At 34.8% G+C, this 25,346-nt stretch overlaps 1 protein-coding gene across 14 annotated transcripts in view; it reads right to left on the bottom strand.

Annotated features, from left to right (window-relative positions):
* TENM3 (teneurin transmembrane protein 3) overlaps positions 1 to 25,346 on the bottom strand; it is a 2,583,558-nt gene that overhangs the window by 970,155 nt on the left and 1,588,057 nt on the right. For all 14 annotated transcript variants that reach the window (XM_021076354.1, XM_021076353.1, XM_021076364.1 and 11 more), the window contains one exon: positions 10,871 to 11,033. The gene's annotated coding sequence lies outside the window, so the exon portion shown is untranslated. The remainder of the gene's footprint in view (positions 1 to 10,870; positions 11,034 to 25,346) is intronic.

Genomic DNA, 25,346 nt, shown 5'->3' with positions numbered 1-25,346 from the left:
TAATACATCAACCATCTTAAAAGTATACAATATTGGCCATAAAAGCACAAAACCATAATAACTTTAAAAAGAGATCATCTTTTGAAACACTGCTAGCCAGAGTGCTCTGCAGATGAAAAGCAAGTAGACGTTCTCTTTATTACAATCACATACTCGCCCTCAAACATTTTTCTTTTGAATGGGCAAAAAATTAGTTTTCCTTTTTTATTTTTAAAAAAAGCAGTATTTCAAACAATGTGTTTTCTTGTGATAAGAGATCTTTTTTTTTATGTCTTCACAAAAGAGGACTTTCAAAATGTTATGTTATGGGAAAAGCATTAGGATTACAAATCAACTGATTTTAAAAAGACCCAAAATTCTGTAAAATAGCTCCATCATTTGCCAAGTTCTTGCAGGGAGATGCATGTTTTTCCGGAAGATTTATGTTAGAATTATTTGTTAGTTAGCATTGCTGTGCAAAGGAAAAATAAAGCCTAAAAGAATTCCTCTTAAAATTTCTGAAAACTTAGCTTCTACCGTTTTTTTCCTAAGCATGAAGGGGGAGGAGGGAGGTTCATACTAATGTACCATCTTGCCAGAATCCTCCTCTATAAAATACTATTTAGAGAGTAATCAGCTATGAACCCAGCTTTGCTGTAATTTCTTGCTATATTCCCGATCAAATAAATTCTTTCCTTTAGCCTTTTTTCTTTCTTTCTTTTTTTTTTTTTTCTTTTTAGGGCTGCCCCCATGGCATATGAAAGTTCCTGGGCTAGGGGTTGAATTGGAGCTGGCAGCCTATGCCACAGCCACAGTCACACAAGATCCAAGCTGCATCTGCAACCTATGCTGCAACTTGCTTATGGCAACGCTGCATCCTTTTCCCACTGAATGAGGCCAGGGATTGAACCTGCATCCTTATGGATATTATGTCAGATTCTTAACCCACTGAGCCACAATAGGAACTCCTCCTTCAGCCTCTTCACTTTACAGCACTATAGTAGAGACCTTCTAACTCAGAATATAAGAAATGTATTCAACCTATATCTTTCATTTTGCCAAGTTATTTGAAAAATATTTTAGAATTATTCTCTAATGCTCTAGATTTAAATTACAGTGTAATAATTTATGCATGGTGTATGCAATGATGCTTGGCCCTCGGCCTCTTGTCTAACAATACAGTAGACAAGAATTATTACTCCATAATTCACACTCTGCCATGTCTTATTGCTTAATTAAAGCACAACCTTCCTCTACATGACAAGCAATTGGACTGTTAACATTATAGATGATTATCCACCCTAGCATATTTTATTTTTACAACTTATTCTTTTTATGAAATGAGGATGCTCACTTCAGGTACTCCTACTTCTGAAAACATGCAGAATCTGTTTCTTTAATTTACCTTCTGGCTCTTGTACAACTTGCTACTCACAAAAACATGGGCAAAATATTAGCTGCTAGGAATTAGTAGTTTAGATATTGAAACAATAGTCCACTATCTATCAAGCAAACTAATGTATGAGTTTGATGGCCTCTGAGTATGAAGTTTTCTTTTTATCTGCTCTTCTATTATTGATCAAGCAAATACTAGGAATGATGCCTATGTGCTTGTGCTTGTAAATTAAGTACAAACAAATAAATGTGTAAGGCCTATATCAGAAAACCTTAAAATTCTACTGAAGAACTCAGATGAGAACAAGCAAATTATAAAACCTGGAGTGCACACAAATAGGAATATTGTATAGCACAAAGGTATGGATTTTCCTCAACTCTATCTGTGAATCTGACAGTAATTCCATAAAAATTTTAAAAAAAATCAATATTTTTAACAAAAATTTATAAACACCTTCTGCAGCTCCATACCAAAAAAAACCAAACAACCCCATCAAAAAATGGGCAGAAGATCTCAACAGACAACTCTCCAAAGAAGACATACGGATGTCCCGAAAACACATGAAAAGATGTTCCACATCACTAAGTATTAAAGAAATGCAAATCAAGACCACTATGAGGTACCACCTTACACCAGCCAGAATGGCCATCATCAAGAAGTCTACAAACAAGAAGTGCTGGAGAGGGTGTGGAGAAATAGGAACCCTATTACACTGTTGGTGGGATTGTAAATTGGTGCAACCACTGTGGAAAACAGTATGGAGATTCCTCAGAAAACTAAAAATAGAATTACACTTGATCCAGCAATCCCACTCCTGGGCATCTAGCCAGAGAAAACCATGACTCAAAAAGACACATGTACTCCAATGTTCATTGCAGCACTATTTGCAATAGCCAAGACATGGAAATGACCTAAATGTCCATCAACAGAGGTATGGATAAAGAAGATGGTGGTACTTATACCCAATGGAATATTACTCAGCCATTAAAAGGAAAGAAATAAGGGCATTTGCAGCAACATGGATGGACCTAGAAATTATCATGCTAAGTGAAGTCAGTCAGACAATGAGACACCAACATCAAATGCTATCACTTTCATGTGGAATATAAAAAAAAGTACACAATGAACTTCTTTGCAGAACAGATACTGACTCACAGAATTTGAAACACGTATGTTTTCCAAATGAGACAGGTTGGGGTTTGGGGGATGCACTGAAGGTTTAGGATGGAAATGCTATAAAATTTGGTTGTGATGATTATTGCGCAACTATAAATGTAAAATTCATTGAGTCGTTAAAAATAATATTTTTAAAAACTTGATAAAGTGATCCTAAAGATTTTAGATTAAAGAATAGGTATTCAAAAATTGCTAGAAGAATCTTTGAGGAGGAGCAATGAGCAGCACCTGGTGATATCATGAATCATACAGTAAAATATATCTCAATGGTACAATAATTAAGAGTTTGCTACTGGAAAAGATATGATAAGAAAGATCAGTACAAATCTGGAAATAGACACAAGTGCATATGGAAATTTGGATTATAACCTTAGTAATAAATGGGATAGAAATATCTGGCTAACTCTTTGAGAAAAAAAATCCAGACTCTTACCTAATTCTTTACAGCAAAACAAATCTCAAGTGGATTAAAAATTAAATGTGAAAAATGGAAACATATAAATTGTAGAAGGTAAACATTTATGAATTAATAAGATTTTCCAAATAGGATGCAAAATCCAGAAGACATAAAGAAAAGATTGAAAAAAAAATAGCCAGGAATGGTATACATAAAATCAAAAGCCAAATGAAAATCTAGGAGAAAACATATTTAATATGTTTGAAAAGATAATTTTCTTAACTTAAAAAATATTTGAATCAATCACAAGAAAAATGATTACCATAACAGAAAAATAATCAAAAATTAGCAAAGCTATATTCTTTTTTTAAATTGAAATAGCATTGATTTATAACATTATATAGGTTTCACATGTGCAACATTATATCAATGTCAATATCCTAGTTGTGATACTGAAGTACAATCTTGAATGATGTTACCACTCGAGAAACTGTGTAAAAGGTATAGGGGAATCTCTCTGTTATTATTTTTATAACTGCATGTGAATCTACAACAGTCAAAATTAAAAGTTTTTAACGGCAAAAAAGCCAACAACCCAATGGAAAAATGGGCAAAAGACCTGAATTGACCATTCTCCAAGGAAGATATACAGATGGCCAACAAGCACATGAAAAAATGCTCAACATCACTGATTATTAGAGAAATGCAAATCAAAACTACCATGTGATACCACCTCACACCAGTCAGAATGGCCATCATTAATAAGTCCACAAATAACAAGTGCTGGAGGGGGTGTGGAGAAAACGGAACTCTCCTGTACTGTTGGTGGTAATGTAAATTGGTACAACCACTATGGAGAACAGTATGGAGGTACCTTAGAAATTTATACATAGAACTACCATATAATCCAGCAGTCCAACTCTTGGGCATATATCTGGACAAAACTTTCCTTAAAAAAGACACATGCACTCGCATGTTCATTGCAGCACTATTCACAATAGTCAAGACATGGAAACAACCCAAATATCCATTGACAGATGATTGATTTAATTTCCAAAGTACAAAAAAAAAAAAAAAAAAAAAAACCTAGGAAAAGACAATATATAGGAACAGAATAATTCTAATGTTTAAGAAACAGATGAAAATAGAGTGGTTTTAGTCCAAAGTCAAATAAAAATAAATGAGAAGCAACTTTCCCTTTTACCAGCTTGGTAGCAATTGAAAATGCTTGAAAACTAATATTGGTGAGAGTGCGGGGGTAAGGAAAATAGCTCTCTCATTCACTGTCAATAGAAGTATAAATTTGTATAATCTCACTAGAAGGCAATTAATTATATATATATTAAATATATATATATAATGCAAACTTTAAATAAATGCACATGTCCTTTGACTCACTGATGCTGATTTCTGTCACAAATATACCAGCAAAATTTCTTAAATATAAACATACACAGAGATATATTACAGCATTGTTTGTAACAGTGAAAACTTGGAAACAACTAAAGAATATATCACTGGGAAAAAGTTCCAACTAACTTAATTTTGGCATATCCATGAAGAAGCAGCTGTTAAAAAGAATGAAGTAACTATCTCTGTGCCAATAAACATCAACATTAAGGGGGAAAAGGCCGTGTGTAAGAAAATGGGTATAAATACTCCTTTTATATAAGTGAAAAAAAATAGTAGTCAATCAGTAGGGAGGTAGGTCAACGGAGGTAGACACGATATTAAAGAGGGAGGCAAATAGGCCAGCATGTAGAGAAAGGTTTCTGTGGGATCCATCTTCCAACCCTTTTGGGCTTTGAGTGGGGATGGTCTTGATCTCTCCTTCACCTGGCAAGCCCTCACCATGACATGCCTTCTCAATGTAATTTTCCTCATCCTGGTAGCACAGGAGCTGGACAGTGAGCATAAGCCCTGTAACTGTCCACACAAAGATCAACACCCCAGATTCCCATTAGCCTGTGAGTAGTTCTCTAGACAGCTTCCTCCTTGGCTTTGAGGATGGGAGGCCACTCAGACTCATTTCTGCCCTTACTTAGATGTACCTAAATAAGTGGAGGCATAGGTGTACATAGGTAGAACAAGGTAAGTAGATGAATAGCTATACATAGGGAGTTAATAGTCAAGTAATAAAACATTCCTCTCTTTCTTTATTACTGCTTATAGACCATGTCCACCTGCCTTTCTCAAATACCCTATCTTTGAGTATCACGTCAGTATGTTATATCACCGTTTAAAGCTACTAACTCTCCCCCAGGTCCTTTTCTGCACTCCTTGGAGATTTTTTTACCCTAGTTTATGCACTTCCCAACAGTACTCCTATCAATAGTCTGGTGATTTGGATACCCCTGCTGGTCCTTGCAATATTCTAGCCTCTTAATCCTGAGCTCCAAAGTTCTTGTACTTTCATCAATCTCTTTTACATGGTCACAATATTGACTTTTTTTCATTACAAACAACTGAAATCTCTCCATTATCTCAATTCCAAGCATTGCATTTTTTTGCACCTACCTCACCTTCATTCCAGCTCATTCCTTTGTGGATTGGAACTCACTCTGCAACTGTGCTTAAAAGTTTTCAATCCTAATGCCATTCCTCTGCCTCTAACTGCCTTCCTCATTTGCTTATCCAGTTTAAGTTCCACAACTCTACTATTATCACTCTCTTGCCCATCCCATCAACTTATTTGCCCCACTTGACTTTCTTGATATTGCCTCGGCAAAACTCCAACCACTGTTAGACTCAACTCTGCCTACTCTGTATCTCCATTTGCAAAACTGAATAGAGTGAATGAAACCATGCCATCTTACCACTGGGTCTTACCCTAAATTCCTGACCACTAACCTGAAAGGCATGTTCATGCTTCCAGCTAGTTCTCATGTTATTTCCTCACTCTACTCACACCCCTTTCCACTACGATTTCATACACTCACTTCTATCTTTAAACCTCCACCAACCTTGGTGTCGGCTGATGACCATGCTTCTATTCTATTCAAATGGAATGGAGGAGCTAGAAGAGATCTTCCACAAGCTCTCTACTCACCTGCAGCCCTTTCTGCATTGGTACTTGTTGGTGCCAACTTCTCTCCACTGCCTCCTCCCTCTACTTTTGCATAAAGCGTGATGCCCTCTCACCTACCTATGCAGAACTCTTTCTATCTTGCATCATCAATTTCCCCCTAATGATTGAATCGTTCTTAAGAAATACAAACATACTCCTTCTGTTATTATAGTAAACAAAATTTTCTTCCCTTTACTAATTTAAAGTGCCATGTAATTTTTTGTTTCTATTTATAGCACTATTCTTTCAAAGAGTGGTTTGTATAGATTACTTCCAATTTTTCTCTTATTTTCTTGAGCCAAGTTCAGTTAGATTTTCTCCCCAACACACCATTGCTAATCCAATACAATCTTCAGGTTCCTCAATATAAGGACAGCATTTTATAAACGGCTTCCACATTATTTCCAGGAAACCACCCTTTTTTGGTTTACCCTTCTTCATTGGGCACTCTTCAGAATCCTGACTTCTTGACATTGGGGCACTTGTGTCTAAGCCCTTGGTCCTTTTTTCTTCTCTACTAACAATTGCTCCTTCAGCGATTTCACCTAGCTTTGTAACTAAATACCATCTATATGCTGAGAATTCCTATCTCTAACCAAGATCTAAATGATAGACTCTTGATTTATGCTGTTTATCTGACATTTCTAACTCAACATCTAAAAGAATCTCCAATTCATTGGGTCCAAAACAGAATCTTCTCAACTTTTTCCTACTAGTATTCCCTATCTTGATAAATTTTCAGTCCATCCGCCTGGTTTGGAGTCATCTGTGGCTCTTCTTGACCTCTCATCTCAGACCCAACCCATCAGTAAATTCTGTCAGTATTACCTTCAGAATACATTTGGAATGTAAAAGCACACATTGCTATTGCCTCCTCTACCATTTTGGTCCAAATCATCATCATCTCTTGCCTGCATTATTACAGTAGTCTCCCAACTAGTATCCCTGCTTCTTCCCTTTCTCCTATTTAGTTTATTTTCAACATAGCCATCAGGAATGTCCTTTTAAAATGTACACCAGGATCATCTTATCTCTCTACTCAAAATCAACCAATATTCCACATCCAGAAAAAAAGATCCTTTAAAAGCTTCTCATCTTACATAGATTAAAAGCTAAACTCTCTTAGTAGTCTTCAGCTGTGTGTCTCTGTGGTTCCTCAGTACTCTTCCCCTCCTGCCCACATTCTGCCCATTCCAGCTCTCTTAGTTCCTTTGCACCACTTTCCTCCACCAGGTGGATCTTTTCTCAGAGCTTTTGAACATGTTATTTGTTCTGCCTGGAGTTCTTTCCCAGATTTCCATAGGGTTCCTTTTCTTCTCCTTCAAAATTTTGCTCAAATATCACTTTCTCAGTAAGACCTTCAAATCACCATTCCTCATTTTATTTTTTTTTCACAATATTTACAATTGTTTCTTTCCTCTCTCTCTCCCCCTTCTCTCTCCCTGTCTGTCTGTCTGTCTGTCTCTAACACACACACAGAGTTATTTATACTGTTTATAGTCAATTTCTCTCCACAAGATTACAGGCTCCATGAGGACAAGGATTTCAAAAATATGTATTGCTTACTGTCACAGCCCTAGCACCAAAAACAGTGCGTGAAACATAAGAAACCGAATTTGTTGAGTAAATCCATAAATGATAGGAGATATTTAAAGGGATATGCATATCTGTGGAAGAAAAATTACAGCTAGTAATTAAGGGAGAAATAATTTTTTTGACTTCCATATTTTCCTAACCATATATATCACTAGCTTTTTATTCTTTATAACTATAGCAAAATTATATCGGCATTGATATTACAAGATGTCTTTTTTTTTTCCAATATGCTTCTGCTTTTTTTTAAGGTAATACATTTTATTTTAAACAAATTTTCAAGGTCTTTAAAATTGTTATTAAAGTCACAAGCAAAAAAATGTTGTAGAATAATGAATTGCCCAGCTAACTGAATAGTCCCACATCTAAAGAATTATATAAATTCTAAATGGAGAAATAGTATAAGAAGCCTTTCAAATGACTGAAGCAAAAACTCTGTGCTAAGTGATTTGTTTCAAAGACCAGAGAAGAGTTTACTGAGGTTTTTCTGTACAGTGCAATAGCTGAGGTTGACTAACAATGTCTTTTGCTATGTCCATTCATGTATTGGCTAATAATAGTATGACTGTGATGAAATGAAGCAATTGGAAACTTGGATCTGATGGTCCATGTTGAGAAACAGAATAGAATAAGAGCCGATTTTATTAGCTTGAGTGATGGGCTATTATATTAATGGTTCCATTTCAGGCAGTGTGACCCTGGCCATCATAGTGCTGACTGTGTTCCATCTCGTAATGACTTATGATTTTCCATCCGGCATCAGCAATTTGATGACCCAACATATATGAAGAAAGAAGCTGATACTAATTTGGGTACATTTTGTCAATTTAAATCCAAAGGTATGGTCCACATAGTATGATTAAAAGATGTTGAGTTTTCTGTTAACTGCATTAAAAATATGTGAATTCAAGTAGAATTATCTGCCAATTTATGAACATATGGTCACTTTTTCTACTAATAAATATTTCTACGGATATGAGACTAATGAAGCATACACTGATACTGCCTTTTTATGATTATTAACGATATACATTCTCAAGACATGAATAGATGTAGGTCATTCCATCCATAATTTCATAGAAAAAAACTTCAAGTACCACACCTTGTTCAGCACACAATAGATGATGAAGGAATGTGGTCTGAACACATAACTAAAGAAAATTATAAGCATGTAGGATTTTTGAGGGACATTTTTTCATGTGCATTCCACCTAAATAATTTTTTAAAACAGAAAATGCTCTATTATTTATATTTCAATGTACTTGATGCATTATATTTGGATCCTACTAGCCACCTAATAATAAAAGGATCTCAGAGTAAAAGAAGCTGTTCCATTTTTATTCCATTTCGGTCATTGCAAGATAGTCTTGATGTTAAAAGCATTTTATATTTTTTACGAGATTATCAGCTCAGGATTTTCTGATCTCTCTCAATTTTTCTCCACTTCAGGTTTTCTCACAGGTAATAATAAAGCCATTTTGATAGAAATATAGCCATCTCATGATTTTCTTTTTAAGTGGGGCTCCACATTTTTCACAATTTGAAACAGTAGGCACAGCAAAGTGCATTGGAGTGGAAAGAGAAAAAGTATGGGAGGAACATGGTCTCCTGAATTTTCGGGAATCCAAAGTCTAAAAAGAATTCGTTTTGATTTTTGCTACTAGGACATAGAAGTTCTCCTAAATACTTCTGAACAGAGTCCTGTTTCATTCTATCACTTTCTTCTCTATTTTTTTTTAACTTTCTGATTAAAATATTAACCATGTTGTAATACTGAACACATTTCAACTATTAACAGTTCTGAACTGCTGTAAAACGTGATTGGATTAAAAAGCAAGTAAAATACTGTATAATACACACAATATCAATTTCTCATGTTCCAAGTGTGCTAGTTTCAATCTTTAAGCAACGGCAACTTGAACAATGCTTTTAGTTTTTTCAATCTTTTATAAATACTATTATTTAACTTAATGGATTTTTATGGTTGCTTTTTTTTAACAACATGAGTTTGAAAAAACTACAAATGTCATGCAATTAAATAAATACTTTTCCAGTCAATATTACCTGTCAATAATTATGTGGTATGTAATAACATTCTTGTATGAGAGAACAAGGGAGCAGATGAGAGGGGAAAAGGGAGGGAGAAAGAGACAGAGGATGCAGAGCATTGAGGTGAAGGGAACGAGAAATGGAAGAGAAGCTACCAACAGCTTATGCTAGAAAGTAAAAGAAAATTAAGACCTTCCCTACTTTTAACCAGTACTGATTTTTTGGAATGTTTAGGTTTTCCATTTGATTTATTATTTTTAAAACTTACTGCAGTGCTTCTGTTGTTTGGTATTTTTTTCCTTTTATTCTAACTATTTGCCTTTCCACATCTGTTCATTTTGATGTATCAACATTACACTTCATAATTTCTTAATCTAGTTTTCTTTGTGGTCTTCATCCCTTTACTTTTGCCTTTTAAAATTTTAGATAGTAAAACCAAGCCCTATCTGTATTTTGCCCAAATAAGGCATATATTTTAGAGATATCTTTTAAGTAAATTATTTCATATTCCATTTTATTCATATTTCCTTGATAATAATTAAAACTGTTTTTCTGCAATTGTTAAAACACTTAAAATATGTGAATAAAACTTTCAGATATAAATGAAGACAGCTAATATGGTATAATTGTCTTCATTTTTAGCAAATAGACCTGTACCTGAATTTTATTTTAGACTATTAAACCACCTAGATTATACCAAATCATTTATTAGACTTCATGAAAGTCAGAGCCTCAGAATACCTCCAAATTTCTTTCAGAATGAGATAAACATAAAAAGAATATTTCAGTATGGACTTTTGTGAGGCTGAGGATTAGGTGTGTTTACAATTAGGTACATTTCTAACAACTAAACTCAAGGACTATGATTAAGTTTGATTTCAAACAATCCCTCCATAGCATATGCGTTGGTTGCTATGCAACACAATTTAATATCAACAAATGATGCCAAGTGATTTTTGCATACTATAATTGGCTTTAAGTTTTGCTGCTTGAAAATTGTGAAGAGAATGGGTTATTTAAATTTAAATGGCTATATTAAAAATGCTAATTTTTATAATTATATAAAAAACATACAACACAAAAACTATGTCTTAAAACTGAAAAGATATGCCTTCTGTGATCATAAATGTGCAACAGTCTGGTAAGTTTCTTTTCACCCTTTGGGAAAGCATGGAGCATATTGCAATAACTTTTTTTATGCTGGTCTACTCACCTAGCTTCTCTGATGAGTTGGCTGTAGGAAGCCTGTGTAGAGGCAGGGCTCAATTAGTGTAATTTATGTATCCTTGGACGTCAATCATTCCTGTTGAGAGGTGGGACTCATAAGCTCTCAGTGCATTAATTAAGAGCTTATCTCAGCAGAGCCATCTTTCTACCTAAGGACCAAAAAGAAAGTTTTAATTAGATTTTTAAAAGCAAGTATGTCATCTATGAAAGCAAGTATAGTCCTTTAGTTGGTTTGTGAGGCCACAACTGGAAGGCAATATTCCAAACAATACAAAGGGCACCTGTTTTCAATCATCTGTGATATTATAAGTAGGTGGGGAGCATCAATCTCCAACATTGGTTTCAGCCCTAGGACAGTCACCTCATGGAAAAAACTGAAGTTTTGACTATGTTGTTTCATTGCCAACATAATTATTGGACCCTTGTCTAATTATTGATGCAGAGCTGATGCTGATCAAGTGCAATTACATTGAGGACAGACAGTATTTTTCTCTGATGGCTGAGTTTTTGTTCCAGGCTAGCTTCTGACTGAATACGCAATGGGCAACACAATGCAAGTTCAGCAAAAGGGAGTGAGGGAACTTGCACAACACATCAATTTCATTGGTTCAGTGATGGGGTGAGTGTGTGTTGCTGGCTGGCTAACCTAAAAATATAGGGACTCGAGAGAGGTAGAAACTTAGCTATGCTCACTGGTGTCAGCTGCTTGAGAGAGGCTGTTCTCCTGGAATGGCTTGTATGAGGCCATCAAACACACTCCTTAGGGCTCACTTGGGAAATAATAGATACATTATTGATTAAAATATTTATAAATTAAGGGAGGGAAACAAATTTTAAAAGCTAGTTCAGATTCTAGAAGGGAAATATATCTACCCATAGCTATTAAACCCTCCCCCTCCATAATTAAAGTGGTGGGGGTCAGAATGCATGCTTGGGAGAACAAAAACAAACAAGTTTGCTAATGTCAAAGAAAAAGCAAATTGTGAAAACAAAGGGAGGAAAAATACTGAAAGATAGAAATGCTGCAGTAAGTCATAGAAATAAAGAATAAATATCCAAATCTAAACACTCTGAAAAGTCAGCACTGGAAACAGCAGAGATGCAAAATTTCTGGTTTTGGAAGGCTTATAGACAATGGGGACATATAAACTCAAGCACAATAAGCATGAAATAGATGATGTAATTACAAGAGTGTATCTAACAGGCAAGACTAGCACCATGGACAGATGCTTCGAAGAGCAGGAAGAGCTCTGCTTACTAGCTCTACATAACAGGATGTGTGTTCCAGTGTTCCTCACTGCTGTGATATTTCATTTTGTTTTTCTAGCAAAAAGTATTTAGGAAATCCAGTTACTGTATAGGCTATAAATTTAACACCTAACTAGCATACTTGCCAAGTACTGAATAAAAACCACAAACCTGACAAAAGAAACTATAGATTTTGCAAGCATACGGTTTGCACAGTTTGCACGGTATGTTTCTAAATGATAGTGTACAATGAAAACATTACTATGTAGACAATTTGTCAGAAGAATAAAGTTGGAAGATTGTAACCCATCATTTATGTTAATGTTCCTAAAGATATTTTATAATCCTTTCTCCACTCTTTCCCCTCACATATTTTCCAAGCTACTTTGTCTCATTTATTGTGCTGTATAATGTTTATTGCACAGTACATACAGTAGTACTCTCTAGATACAAGTTGGCAATTATCCTGGTTACACTGATCTTGTATGCCTGATAAATTTATGTAATACAAACATCCTCCATTTGAATACCCTTTTTGTGTCCTTCAATGCATCTTTTTATTTTCATTTAAGCCACGGTATATTACAAAATCAAACTACCTCTTAGGCCTGCTATACTCAAAGATGTCTAAATAGTAATATTAATATGTGTAGTTTTGTGTTTTATGATTATGTGAAATTTGTTTACCCCAAGAATCTTTTTGTTTTCCCTACAATGTTTAAATTATCTTTATGAGAGACTGAGGACAGAACATGTTAAACTAGATATTTAGTGCAATTGTTTTTAAAGGAGAAAAAACATCAGAGTATGACTGTTTATGGATTTTTAGCTTTTTTTTTTTCCCTGAAGAAATCTTGCGATCTGAAGCCTCCTTCCAGTGACAAGGTCATGGTTATACATTTCCTGTCATATTTCGATTGGCCATGTTTATCAATTAAGAACATGACAGAAGGAATAGGTTTCAAAGCAGGCAGTAAATTTGGGGGTTTTTTAGTCAAAGATTAATTTTATTATTTCTTAATGCACAGCTGCAAATGAACCCAATGTTAGGATTTAGGGGGTTAAAGTAAGTCTATTTCTGAATGAAAATTTCCTTGTTTTCTTATGTGACATCTTCTCAACTTAATGAGAGATTTTGAGTCAGCTAAAGCAGAAGGTCCAGCTCAAATAATAACTGGAACAATGTATCCATACTAGTCTTTATGATTTTCTCTGAAATCAGTTGCAATGGCGCCACGGTGTCCCAAGGCATGGTGTCCATGTTGGGGGAATGGCAACTGGCGAAAGACTGGGGTTCAATTTCTGCCCTTCCCTTATTAGAGGAAATCTCATCATTTCTCAAAGATTCTCAGAGTTTCTGATGCTACCAGATCTCTAATTTAGCACAAGACTCTCATTTCCTCAGAAAGCAGTTCTCTGTTACCAGTTCTATGCTTCCATTCTTTTCCCTTTTAGCACCACGAAAGCAGCTTGTAGGGCAAGAAAGTGTATAATCTTGTTTCTTCTTCTAAGGTTTTGGTGAGCTTTCCCTAGTTGCTGGCAATCTGACAGGTCATTGATATGTATCAATTTGATGAACTGCGGACTGATTAAAAAAAAAGTGAGGACTTGTAGAGACGTCATGGAGGTGCAATATTTTCAATTCAAATTTTAAGTCATTCACTGTTTAAAGATAGCTTAGGGTTGACATTATTGCTTTTTAAATGACATTTGAGTGTTTACACTCACATGAAGCTATGTGGCTCAGAAAACAAGGGCTTAGAATGCACTTTCTCATAGAACAGTTGTTACAAGTGGACCAGTAAATTCTTTTGAACACTTAGCTAATTCATTCAGTGAAATCAGTCAAAGTAGTATATATTAATTTGCCACATATTCTATACTCATGGGACTTGTATCCAAAGGCAAACTATAATGAAGCTGTAGATAAAATGACCCAGTTCTGTGTTGTCTTATTACCGGTGATTAAGTGTGAAAGAGCGGGTTTATTGTCTGACCCCCTCTACTCTTTTTGAGAAATTACATTAGAAGGAATAAAAAATCCTTTTTAGAATATACTGTGAGAAGAAATAGAGACATTAATATAGAACCTTGGATTCAAATACACATGTATCATTAGCTGTATAAACTGGGAATTCCAGAAGTATTTAAATGACAAAAACACCATCTTGACATCCATTTTGTAATTGAGATTTGCAGTTGTGAGGTGATTAGAGATTTTCATACTTCTGTTAGTGAGATTTAGTGCAGAACACTTTACAGACACTAATGCAATCTAGTAAAGCCAAGGAAAGATAAATCAAGGCTAGTGTCTTAGAATGTGTAGGGTTGGGGAACGGAACTGGGAATGCTCTGGGAAGTCTAGTTGTATAGACAGATTTTTCTCCTAAGCCATAGAAGAGAGATGTCTATGTGGGTTATCAGTCTTTTATCTTTGACATTTTATTATTTGGTTTAATGCTGAAATATTTTATTGTACATAAGCCTAGAGGTTTTCTGCTTTAATATGTTTATAAGACAGAATAATAAATAAATGATGATTTAGTCCAGTATTGATGTCAGTATTGTAGGAAGTTTCATATTTTTTAAAACCTTTTCCCAATTCTGACTGAAGAAAAATGATTAGTTTCTAGTTACTTTCTTGACATCTGAATTATCTGGGGGAGAATGGTCCTCAGGTTTTATGAGCATTAGGTTATATAAATGATGTCAACTACTAATCTACTTGTTCTTGATATCTCAGTTACCAAATGGTTTTTTCTAACTCTTCTTCAATTTTAATAATAGGGAACAGCGATGGATACACTTCATTAATAACATGTTCTAGTGCAATTTTTGAATTGAAGGTCAACCCTTCATAATAAAAAATTTGGCACCTAGTGAAACTATCCAAACACTTTAGAGGGAATGCCATAGGGGTTAAAACAGTAATGGGAATACAAGTTTATTTATTTTTAAGTAATGATTTTTCATTTACCCTACTTTTTGTATTTTTTTAGGTAGATTCTATATGTTGGCATATTAACATATATTACCCAAACCTGTTAATTGCATCTTTATTCATTCAAATGACTTTATTTTAAAGAAGATTGAGTGGAGAACTTTTTAATATTCAACAAATATTCAGTATTTCCAAAAAAATCTTGTCAATGTCGTGACATTTGGAAAGCTTCACTTTTATCAAGCCATTTCCTTAAATTTCCTGTAGAAACTATACACAGGATATTTTTTGGAGTGTTTTTGGTTATTCTATAGTTCATGTCTACTCTCTGTCAATAGTTAAGGCTTATATCTCCTATTGTCATATTCTCAAACTCAAAGCAAGGAGAAAAATAATAGACTTTTTTTTTTCAGTGATCTAAAATAACTTGAGACTTAGGGTCATCTTTAACCAGTTATACTTTCACATAAATCACTCTGAAAACTGGTCTCCTGCAATAAACATCACCAAAACAACAAGTCTATAACTGAATATAAATGCATGTGTATGTCTGGATATTTGCATGAATATGTTTAATGTCAAGTAAAAATCTTCAACTTCTTCCATATTCAGTACTAAGGCATGCGTGTATACAGTTATGTGGGGGTATAAATGAGGTGTGATTGGTTCTTTCACACCTGTGCTTATTCAATAAATACTTATTGAGCCCCAGATAAGTGCCAAGCACTATTCTGTGCTCTGGGGATAAAATAATGAGCAAAACAGATAAGGATGCTGCCCTCATTAAACTTCCATTTGGTAAATATACATACATAATGGTTACCTAAGATGTCAATACATTGAGCCATTCCGTCTCTACATTTACCTGTTTTATGTGCTGCACATCATAATACTATTATTAATTCAGTGATTTTCACATTCCAAAAACATTTGAAAAAAAAACATACTCTGTGTTGAAGTCTGATTTGCCACATAAGATGACTGAAAAAGCAATTCTAAATTACTTCTAGGCATTCAGTATTAAGGGAAATTTTCAAAGATACGTTTATAACTTAATAATTAAATCTGGGTGAATATGCCTGCTGGGAACTTCTGCAATAATAAAATAGAATGGCAGGTTCCAAGCTGCAAACAAGAACTTTTTTCTTTCAAAGATTTGAGTTACAGCATATTAGTGTTTAAAAGATTTTACATTTTTTTTTAAATGCATAATGCCAGAATTTCATGGTAAGGAGTCTTGAATAATTATTCAAGTACAATCCAAAAGGTTCTACAAAACAAGGAATGGGAAGCAAATCCTAACAACTATTACAGGGACTCACAGTGCCCGAAACAGTAAGAAACGATTGCTTTGGTCTCAATTCTGGAGCTTCCCCTATTTCCACCCGTTAGACACTCAGAGACTCAGCCTTTTCCTGCCTTCTATGCGCAAGCCCAGAACTGGTAACATCTCAGTAATTACGAGGGATGCCCACAGGAGGAAATGGCTGTCTGGGGACAGCACTGATGCTGAACCTCAGACCTTAAAGTGCTCAAGTTTTTTCAAAAGCTAAAACAGGAGAGCATAAGAGTTTGCTTGAATTAGCCACTTTTCTTGAGACTCGGTGAATTTGCTCACCCTTTTCTTGAGAAAATAACACTGGTCAACAGCAATAAGCAGAAGCTGGGATCATAAAGCTATGGAAACTTTTCAAGTGTTTCAAAGATATAGCCTAAATTGATTATAGATGTTTTGGAAAACTTCATTTGAAGATTCTGTTTTAACATATGACTTCATAAGATTGGACTTAATTATATGTTTGTATCTACTTACTTTTATAGACATTTAGCCATGTATCTATCTTCAGAAGTTAAAGAAAAAGTTCTACCTCCACTCTCTATGGAAGTAAGTTGAAGAGATTTCTTGGATACTAATTTTTTTTTTCCTTTTATGGCCGCACCTGTGGCATATGGAAATTCCTGGGTTAGGGATCGAATTAGAACTGCAGCTAAGGCTATGCCACAGCTACAACAATGCAGGATACAAGCTGCATCTGTGACCTATGCAGCAGCTTGTCGCAATGCTGGATCCTTAACCCACTGAGTGGAGGCCAGGATTGAACCTGCAACCTCACAGATGGTAAGTCTGGGCTCCCAACCCACTGAGCCACAACAGGAACTCTGTAGATACTGTAATTCCAGAAGTCGAAGGAAGAAAACACAGGCTCCCAACCTTCATCTGCATTTTCAGGACACATAAAAATCACAGCACTTGAGAGAACTCTTAGCACAATTAAGCAATTCTAATCTGTGTCCATTCTCCTCCTTCATTTCCTTCGCAATAAATAATGGATAAAGCAACAACGGGTCTTTGCCGACTTTTTAATTCTTCTAATATAAAAAAATTATCTCCTGGTAATAAATGAACAACCCTAAAATTATCTGCAAATGGTTTGAAAGTAATTTGGCCATTCTTATGATGCTCCATGTGTTCTGTTTTATTTTTGAGCCAATTAATCACTTAACTTACCTCCTGGCTCTATCCCCACCTTTTCTACACTTCAGAACACAAGCTTCTGTCCCACAGAAGCATTCCCTTATTTTGGCCCTTCTTTTTTGGTTTGCTATCCTATTTTTATTAACTGGAACTGACAGATATATCAGCAGTACTAAGGTAAAGCGATATGCCCATCTCAAATGGACACTTCTTTTTACCAGAAACACAACTCATAACTTTGAAAATAACTGTACTAATTACCTGATTTATGAGAAGAATATTCTGGGTAAGTGGATTTTCAAAATAATGGCTGCTTAGGCCCTGAAGAATCATTATACTTTCATTCCATCTTTTAGTATTTGTTTGTTTGGACTCAGGAAAAAAATGAAGACAACTCAAATTTCCGCAAATTAGGAACTGTCACAGGAAATACAATCAAAATAATCTCAATTAAGTGAGGAGAGAGATGCCTCTAGCCATATTGAAGTGGATGATTCAGTCCTTTCATGAAATGACTTCTTAATCCTATTTTGCTGGGCTTTTCCTGCTGGGCTTATTTCTAAGTTCTACAGCCATTTCTTGCCAATGTTGGTTGGTGTGCTTCTCTCCTACCAAACGTCTCTTCTTCTGTCCACACTGCTCCCACCCGTCCAATCAATTCTCAGTCGCCATGGCTGTTGGTTTTCCATCCTCAGATTGTAATGAGAGCAAATTGGAAAACGTATCAGGGAAAGCTGACAACTAATTTTGTGTCTGATAAATAAAATATATGCAGAGAGTTGTGTTTTTTTTTTTTTTTTCTTCTTGGACTCACATTCTTTTTCCTTTCCCATGCAATTTTAGATTCCTTCTGCCTTTGAGGTTTTTATGTAAGTTAGAGATTGATATATAAATAAAATACAGTCTGGCCATATGCCATTAATCTTACATGTTCCCTTAAGTTACAGAACTCACTCTGGTGCCTAGGGAGGTAAGACCATTGGACCAATCAGTTTCTGTGTAAAGTTTATTCATAATAATGTTCATTTTTCTTTTTGCTTTGTTGATATGTAGTACAGAGCACTGCAATAGTTTTGCTTTCTTTTATTTTATATACCTATGTCCAGCAAAGAGAATAGGGCAGATGGCTCCTTTTAATCAGCTACCCTTGAAAAAAATCAAGTGCATGTAACAAATGCATTCAATTCAAACATGTTAAAACCACACAGTACCTTGCATCAAGTAGATGTTTAATAAATACTAATGTGTTGAACTTCACCAAACATATTCATTTATTAAAAATGTTTACTCATGTATTAAAAGGAATCTTCATTAATATTAAATTTTAGCAGGGATTCCTACCATTAGTATTACATGTCAATTTCATAAAATAATATAGAACTTTAAAAGCGTTCATCTCATTTTGTGAACATATCTTATATGGCGTTCTTTTTTTGCTGCTATCACAAAATGGATATAACTTGAGCAAAGATTCAACAGACTCTAGGTTGTGATTCTGACATAGATTATTTATGCAAAAGTAATTTAATCATAACGTATATCAAATTCATGCTTTCATCTGGGTGGTCTACAGCTCATAATCTAGAAAAGGGATTTTATAATCTTTATACTCTCTTCAGAAATGCCCGTTTTGGGTACTGAAAACTGTTGCTGAGGAAGAGTAAAATAAATATGAGGATCACATATTTTATCTTGTTAAACACATAAACAGAGCATGAGTCACATTTTTACTTTGGTGCCTGAATAGCTTCAGTCTTACAACTTAATTTTGGGAGTTGCATTAGCCACATGTACAAGTTATAGTGGAAGTCTCTTAAAAATATAACATGCAATTACAGTGTGTGAGTCTCTCTATTCTAAATCTTATAAGATTTAGAGCATATTTTTTTTTTCTTTTCACGGCTGCACCTGCAGCATATGGAAGTTCCCGGGCCAGGGATGGAATGGGAATTGCAGCTGTTGGTCTATGCCACAACCACAGCAACAACAGACATGAGCTGCATCTGCAATTTACACCAAAGCTTGAGGCAATACTGGACCTTAACCCACTGAGAGAGGCCAGGGATCGAACCTGATTCCTCATGGACATTATGTCAGGTTCTTAACCTGCTAAGCCACAATGGGAACTCCTAGATCATTTTAAACTATAAAAGAATAAAAAGTTCTAAAGAGTAAATTTTCTACAAATCCTGAGAAATTATAAAAACATAAAAAAGCATAAAAAATCTATTGCGGCAGTCTACTAGTTTTCCCCCACTTCCTCCAAATCTTATTTTCCCTTTTCCCTGGAAACATGGCTATCTAGCCAGCCTCTTGGAGGCAGTGGGGCCATGCGTTTAATTTAGCTTAGTGGAATGTGAGCAGATATTTTCCCCTGGATGTTAGCTTTTCCACTCTTGCCATTGGCTGGAAGACAGGCATAGCAGTGACTCTGTTCCAACTATAGGGATGAAAAATAACACTCTCCTGGGCTTGTTAAGCAAAATGCAGGCACTTGGTACCCTGAATGATCCAGTGGAGGAGAGGCACCCTACCAGCCTAGATCAGCTGCACTGTCACGTGAAAGAGAAATGTCTCCCCTATGATTTAAATAATGGTGTCTTAAAATTCCTTTTGTAATTTAACATTTGCCCTAATACATCTGTTAACAATATAGCCCCCAAAGTTTCTTCTATGATGAAAAGCAAATAAAAACAACCTGATGACATTTTCAGACTCCTGTGAAGATGCCTTATGAGCTTTTGGTTTTGAGAGTGACTTTGTGTTAACAAGGGCTGCCCTTCTGCTTCATTCTTCACTCTTCTTCACAGGAATGACCGACCGAAGGAGGAGGGCAAAGTAGCCATCGTGACTTTCATGTTCCAGGAATCATGGAACCACAGTTACATTTGTCATTTTTCACTCTCTTTTCATTGTTTATATGGCATCTATGGCTCCTGACTATTTTTTGAGGGGCAGACCAAATGCCATCCTCCAGAAATAATATTTTGATTTTTTCAACTAAAAATAACTGTTCCTTTTTCTAAACCCCCACACAATTGTATCAGTATATGGGGACTCTCCAGCATTTATTATATTGCATATATACTTTGTCCTGTACTGAAATGTAAGGTTCTTCAGTTAAAGATTTCTGATTTATTCTGGAGAGTTTACAGTGTTTTGCATGCACTTGGAACAACATAAATATATGTTGATTGTCACAGTGATTGAGTAAATTCTCAGTTATTAAAATATAAAACAGCCCTTATGCTTAAGGAAATTATATAGTAATACATCTTGGATGTAAAAAATATTTTATACTAATATAGAAGCCATATAAACTAATAATAATAATCTTTCTTTTTGCCACTCAATTTAGATATAACTAAATGACATAAATACCAGACGGGATTAGTAATTTTCTTTTGAATTATAAAACACCACTTTTTCCAACTATTTCTGGCTAAAATTTTAAAAACTGACTCTACTACAAACTCCAGCTACATTATATAGTTAATCACATAAAGATCAGACTGATCTGATTTTGGTGGCAAAAATCTATAAGCAATTTTAAAAAATCATGTCTGATATTTACTCAGTGGCTATCTTATTTACTAGGCTTTATAAGATCAAATCATGTGTCACTGACCAAATTAAGGCATAGTAGATTCTTGATTGATTCTGAAACTAACATTAGGGCTAGCTATCAAATCTCTGAGTTTTCAGTTGATACTTGTTAGCTGAGTCCCAGTCTAATTAGAACATGGATACACACACACACTACACACACACACACACACATATAGCTACACACACACATAAAATTTTTAAAATTTGTTCTTAATACTTAAAAGTTTGGGAACCAGAAAAAGAAGTTTCAAACAAGCTTAGTAAAGCACTAATAGATTTTATGGTCTCAGTTCTCAAGTACACTTACTTAAATATAATCTATTAAACCTGAACTTAATTAATAAAAATGCTAAATATTTTCTCTAATATCTATATATATCTATATATATATATACACACATATATATATATATTTTTTCCACCCATGGCATGCAGAAGTTCCTAGGCTAGGGACTGAACCTATGCCACAACAGCATGCTGAGCCACAGGAGAAGTCCATCTCTAATATTCTAAATTCCACCTTCCACCAAGGCTAGAGACCCATGCTCTTAAACAGGTAATATGAATAAGACAGTATTACATTATAAAATCATGGAATTATTTTTCCTCAATTTTTTTCTTACACTTGGGAGATTGGGAGAACATGAATTTGAAATGCAATAGCAATATTTCTTGGCCATATGAATTTATGCAAGTTACTTAACTTCTCTGGGCCACAGTTTCTATATCCCTGAATATTGGGATAATACATACATACAGTGTTAGGATAAAGAATAGATGTAAAATTGCATGTGAAACATCACAGTACCTGAACAGCAGGCATTCATTACATATAAAGCCTTCTGATATTTCTCCACAACAAAAAAGAAAAATAGTGTGATTCTAGTCATTTCACCTATCCAGTAAACTTATTTAGCACAGAGTAGATGGTTAAAAATTGTGTCCTTTAAATTTTGAATGAATAAATTACATTCTGGAATTTTAAAATAAAATTTGATAACTTTCAAAAATATATTTATATTTCAATAATACATAATTTGGACAAATAAATATTTAAAAAATAATTATTTCTGTCATTCTATCTTATTATCATTCCTTTCATTCTTTTTTGGCTCTCTCCTGTTAGCTTAAATTGTTTAAATACTATTAAGTACCTACGTATTTTTGAAAGGCAAATCAAAACAATTGCAACCCTTTTCTTGGGACTTAACATTCAAGACACTAAGCTTTTCCTTAGAAGTACCATCATTAAAATACTATTATACTGGTATTAGAATTGAATGACTCTTCTCTTCCTATATAGATGCCTTTTATTTCTTTTGTTTGTCTAATTGCTGTGGCTAGGACACCATGCACAAAAATAAACTCAAAATGGCTGAAAGACTTAAATATACGACAGGACACCATCAAACTCCTAGAAGAAAACATAGGCAAAACACTCTCTGACATCAACATCATAAATATTTTCTCAGGTCAGTCTCCCAAAGCAATAGAAATTAGAGCAAAAATAAACCCATGGGACCTCATCAAACTGAAAAGCTTTTGCACAGAAAAGGAAACCAAAAAGACAACAAAAAGACAACTTTCAGAATCAGAGAAAATAGTTTCAAATGACGCAACCAATAAGGGCTTAATCTCTAGAATATATAAACAACTTATACAACCCAACAGCAAAAAAGCCAATCAATCAATGGAAAAATGGACAAAAGACCTGAACAGACACTTCTCCAAGGAAGATATACAGATGGCCAGCAAACACATGAAAAAAATGCTCAACATCATTGATTATAAGAGAAATGCAAATCAAAACCACCATGAGATACCACCTCACACCAGTCAGAATGGCCATCATTAATAAATCCACAAATAACAAGTGCTGGAGGGGCTGTGGAGAAAAGGGAACCCTCCTGCATTGCTGGTGGGAATGTAAACTGGTACAGCCACTATGGAGAACAGTTTGGAGATACCTTAGAAATCTATACATAGAACTTCCATATGACCCTGCAATCCCACTCTTGGGCATCTATCCGGACAAAGCTCTACTTAAAAGAGACACTTGCACCCGCATATTCATTGCGGCACTATTCACAATAGCCAGGACATGGAAACAACCCAAATGTCCATCAACAGATAATTGGATTCGGAAGAGGTGGTATATATACACAATGGAATACTACTCAGCCATGAAAAAGAATGACTTAATGCCATTTACAACAACATGGATGGAACTAGAGAATCTCATACTGACTGAAATGAGCCAGAAAGACAAAGACAAATACCATATGATATCACTTATAACTGGAATCTAATATCCAACACAAATGAACATCTCCTCAGAAAAGAGAATCATGGACTTGGAGAAAAGACTTGTGGCTGCCTGATGGGAGGGGGAGGGCGTGGGAGGGATTGGGAGCTTGGGCTTATCAGACACAACTTAGAATAGATTTACAAGGAGATCCTGCTGATTAGCATTGAGAACTTTGTCTAGATACTCATGTTGCAACAGAACAAAGGGTGGGGAAAAAATGTAATTGTAATGTATACATGTAAGGATAACTTGATCCCTTGCTGTACAGTGGGAAAATAAAAAAAAAAAAAAAGAATTGAATGAATTGGCGAATGAAGCTCAAGAAGTAGTCTTGAACTAGACCTTAGCCTTTAATAATCACAAGCCACCATAAGCCAAAGGACAAAGAATTAAATACAAATAGTTTTAAACATTTGGCTATTTAAGAAAATATTAAAAACAACAACAACAACAAAACAACCCTAATGCTGGATCCTTATTTTACAATTTCAAATGGATTAAAAAGCCAAATGTAAACAAATCCAAATAAGGAAATAAACCAGATTTCAGGGAAAGATGGAAATTTACATTCATACCTTTAATGCTTTTCCTTCCCAACTACAGATGTGATAAATTCATTTGAGTAATAAAAAAATGTAAATAAAATAAAGTAAAATAAAATAAAATTTTGAAGCAGGAAAAAAAAAAAAAAACCCTGAAACACCAGCGAAAACATAGTTACATCATAAACCTACAAAAAATAGGAAGCTTGAGAGAGGAGAGAATAGCAAAAGAATTTTGGAGGCTAAAAAAATATCAGATGAATGGTAACAGATTTAAAAGATCTAGGGATGCTAAAACCTAAACTGACAGTTAGGAAAACTATGAAGCAGCCCTAATTTCTCTTGCCTCAGGGTCCCAAACTGGAGATTTACTATCTGGAGAGTAAAATATAGGATTTCTAGATTAGGGGACACCAGACACAGAAGATGCAGTTACTATTCACTGAACAGAAATTAAGCAAATATGTACATACTGATTGCTCAGACTACCTCTTTCCTCTCCATCCTTTCCTCCACCCGCTGAAAACTGACAACTTGGCCTTCCTCCTCCAGAGAGAATAACAGAGGATTTTCTTGGGGATTCTGATCTGTTCAAGAAGAAACACCAAAATTATCTAACATCAAATAGAGAAAAAAAGCATCCAGATCTCCCAAAAGTCAAGTTCAAAGTCAACACACACTACCTAAATTAGTAGAATTTCCCTTTAATATTTTTGCCTCCAACTTTTAAATATGAACAATGAGCAAACGATAACTAGAAACCTAAAGAGGCTTTTAGCATAAAAGATAGAGATCAAAATGAATAACCAAAACCACAAAATCAAACAGTCGCTGTGCAGGGAGAAGAAAGCTTCAAAATATCTCAATTTTTTTCTCACAGAGGTAAGAGAGGATATTTAATCCATGAAAAAAATAAGTTTTTAAAAATAAGGTACATTTAGAAAACAAAGAACTTTTGGAAAATAAAAACATGACTGCGGAAATGAAAAACAGAAGAACACTGGAAAATCAATTTGAGATGATCTGATATGGAAAATAGGCAATGAAATATTAGAGAACAAGCCAAGAAGGGTACCATCCCTAGAAAGAAAGAACAAGGAAAATGGACTAAAATAAATCATTATCAAGTAAAAAATGGTGAAGGGTTTGAGATTTCACTCTACTTGAAAGCTAACAAGTTAGCCTGCCGGAGATGTATAAATATACATTGACAGAAGACATGATAGCCTTGCTTTGGAGATATAAAGCATTTATTACCCATGGTAAAATAGCAGCAACAGAATGAGGGCTGGATTTTACCCCTGTGTATTGTGGTGCAACACTGGAGAGGAATCCTAA

Source organism: Sus scrofa, chromosome 15, assembly GCF_000003025.6.
Source record: "Sus scrofa isolate TJ Tabasco breed Duroc chromosome 15, Sscrofa11.1, whole genome shotgun sequence".
In the NCBI taxonomy this organism is placed as follows: Eukaryota; Metazoa; Chordata; class Mammalia; order Artiodactyla; family Suidae; genus Sus; species Sus scrofa.
This window is presented reverse-complemented; position numbering and strand designations above follow the sequence as displayed.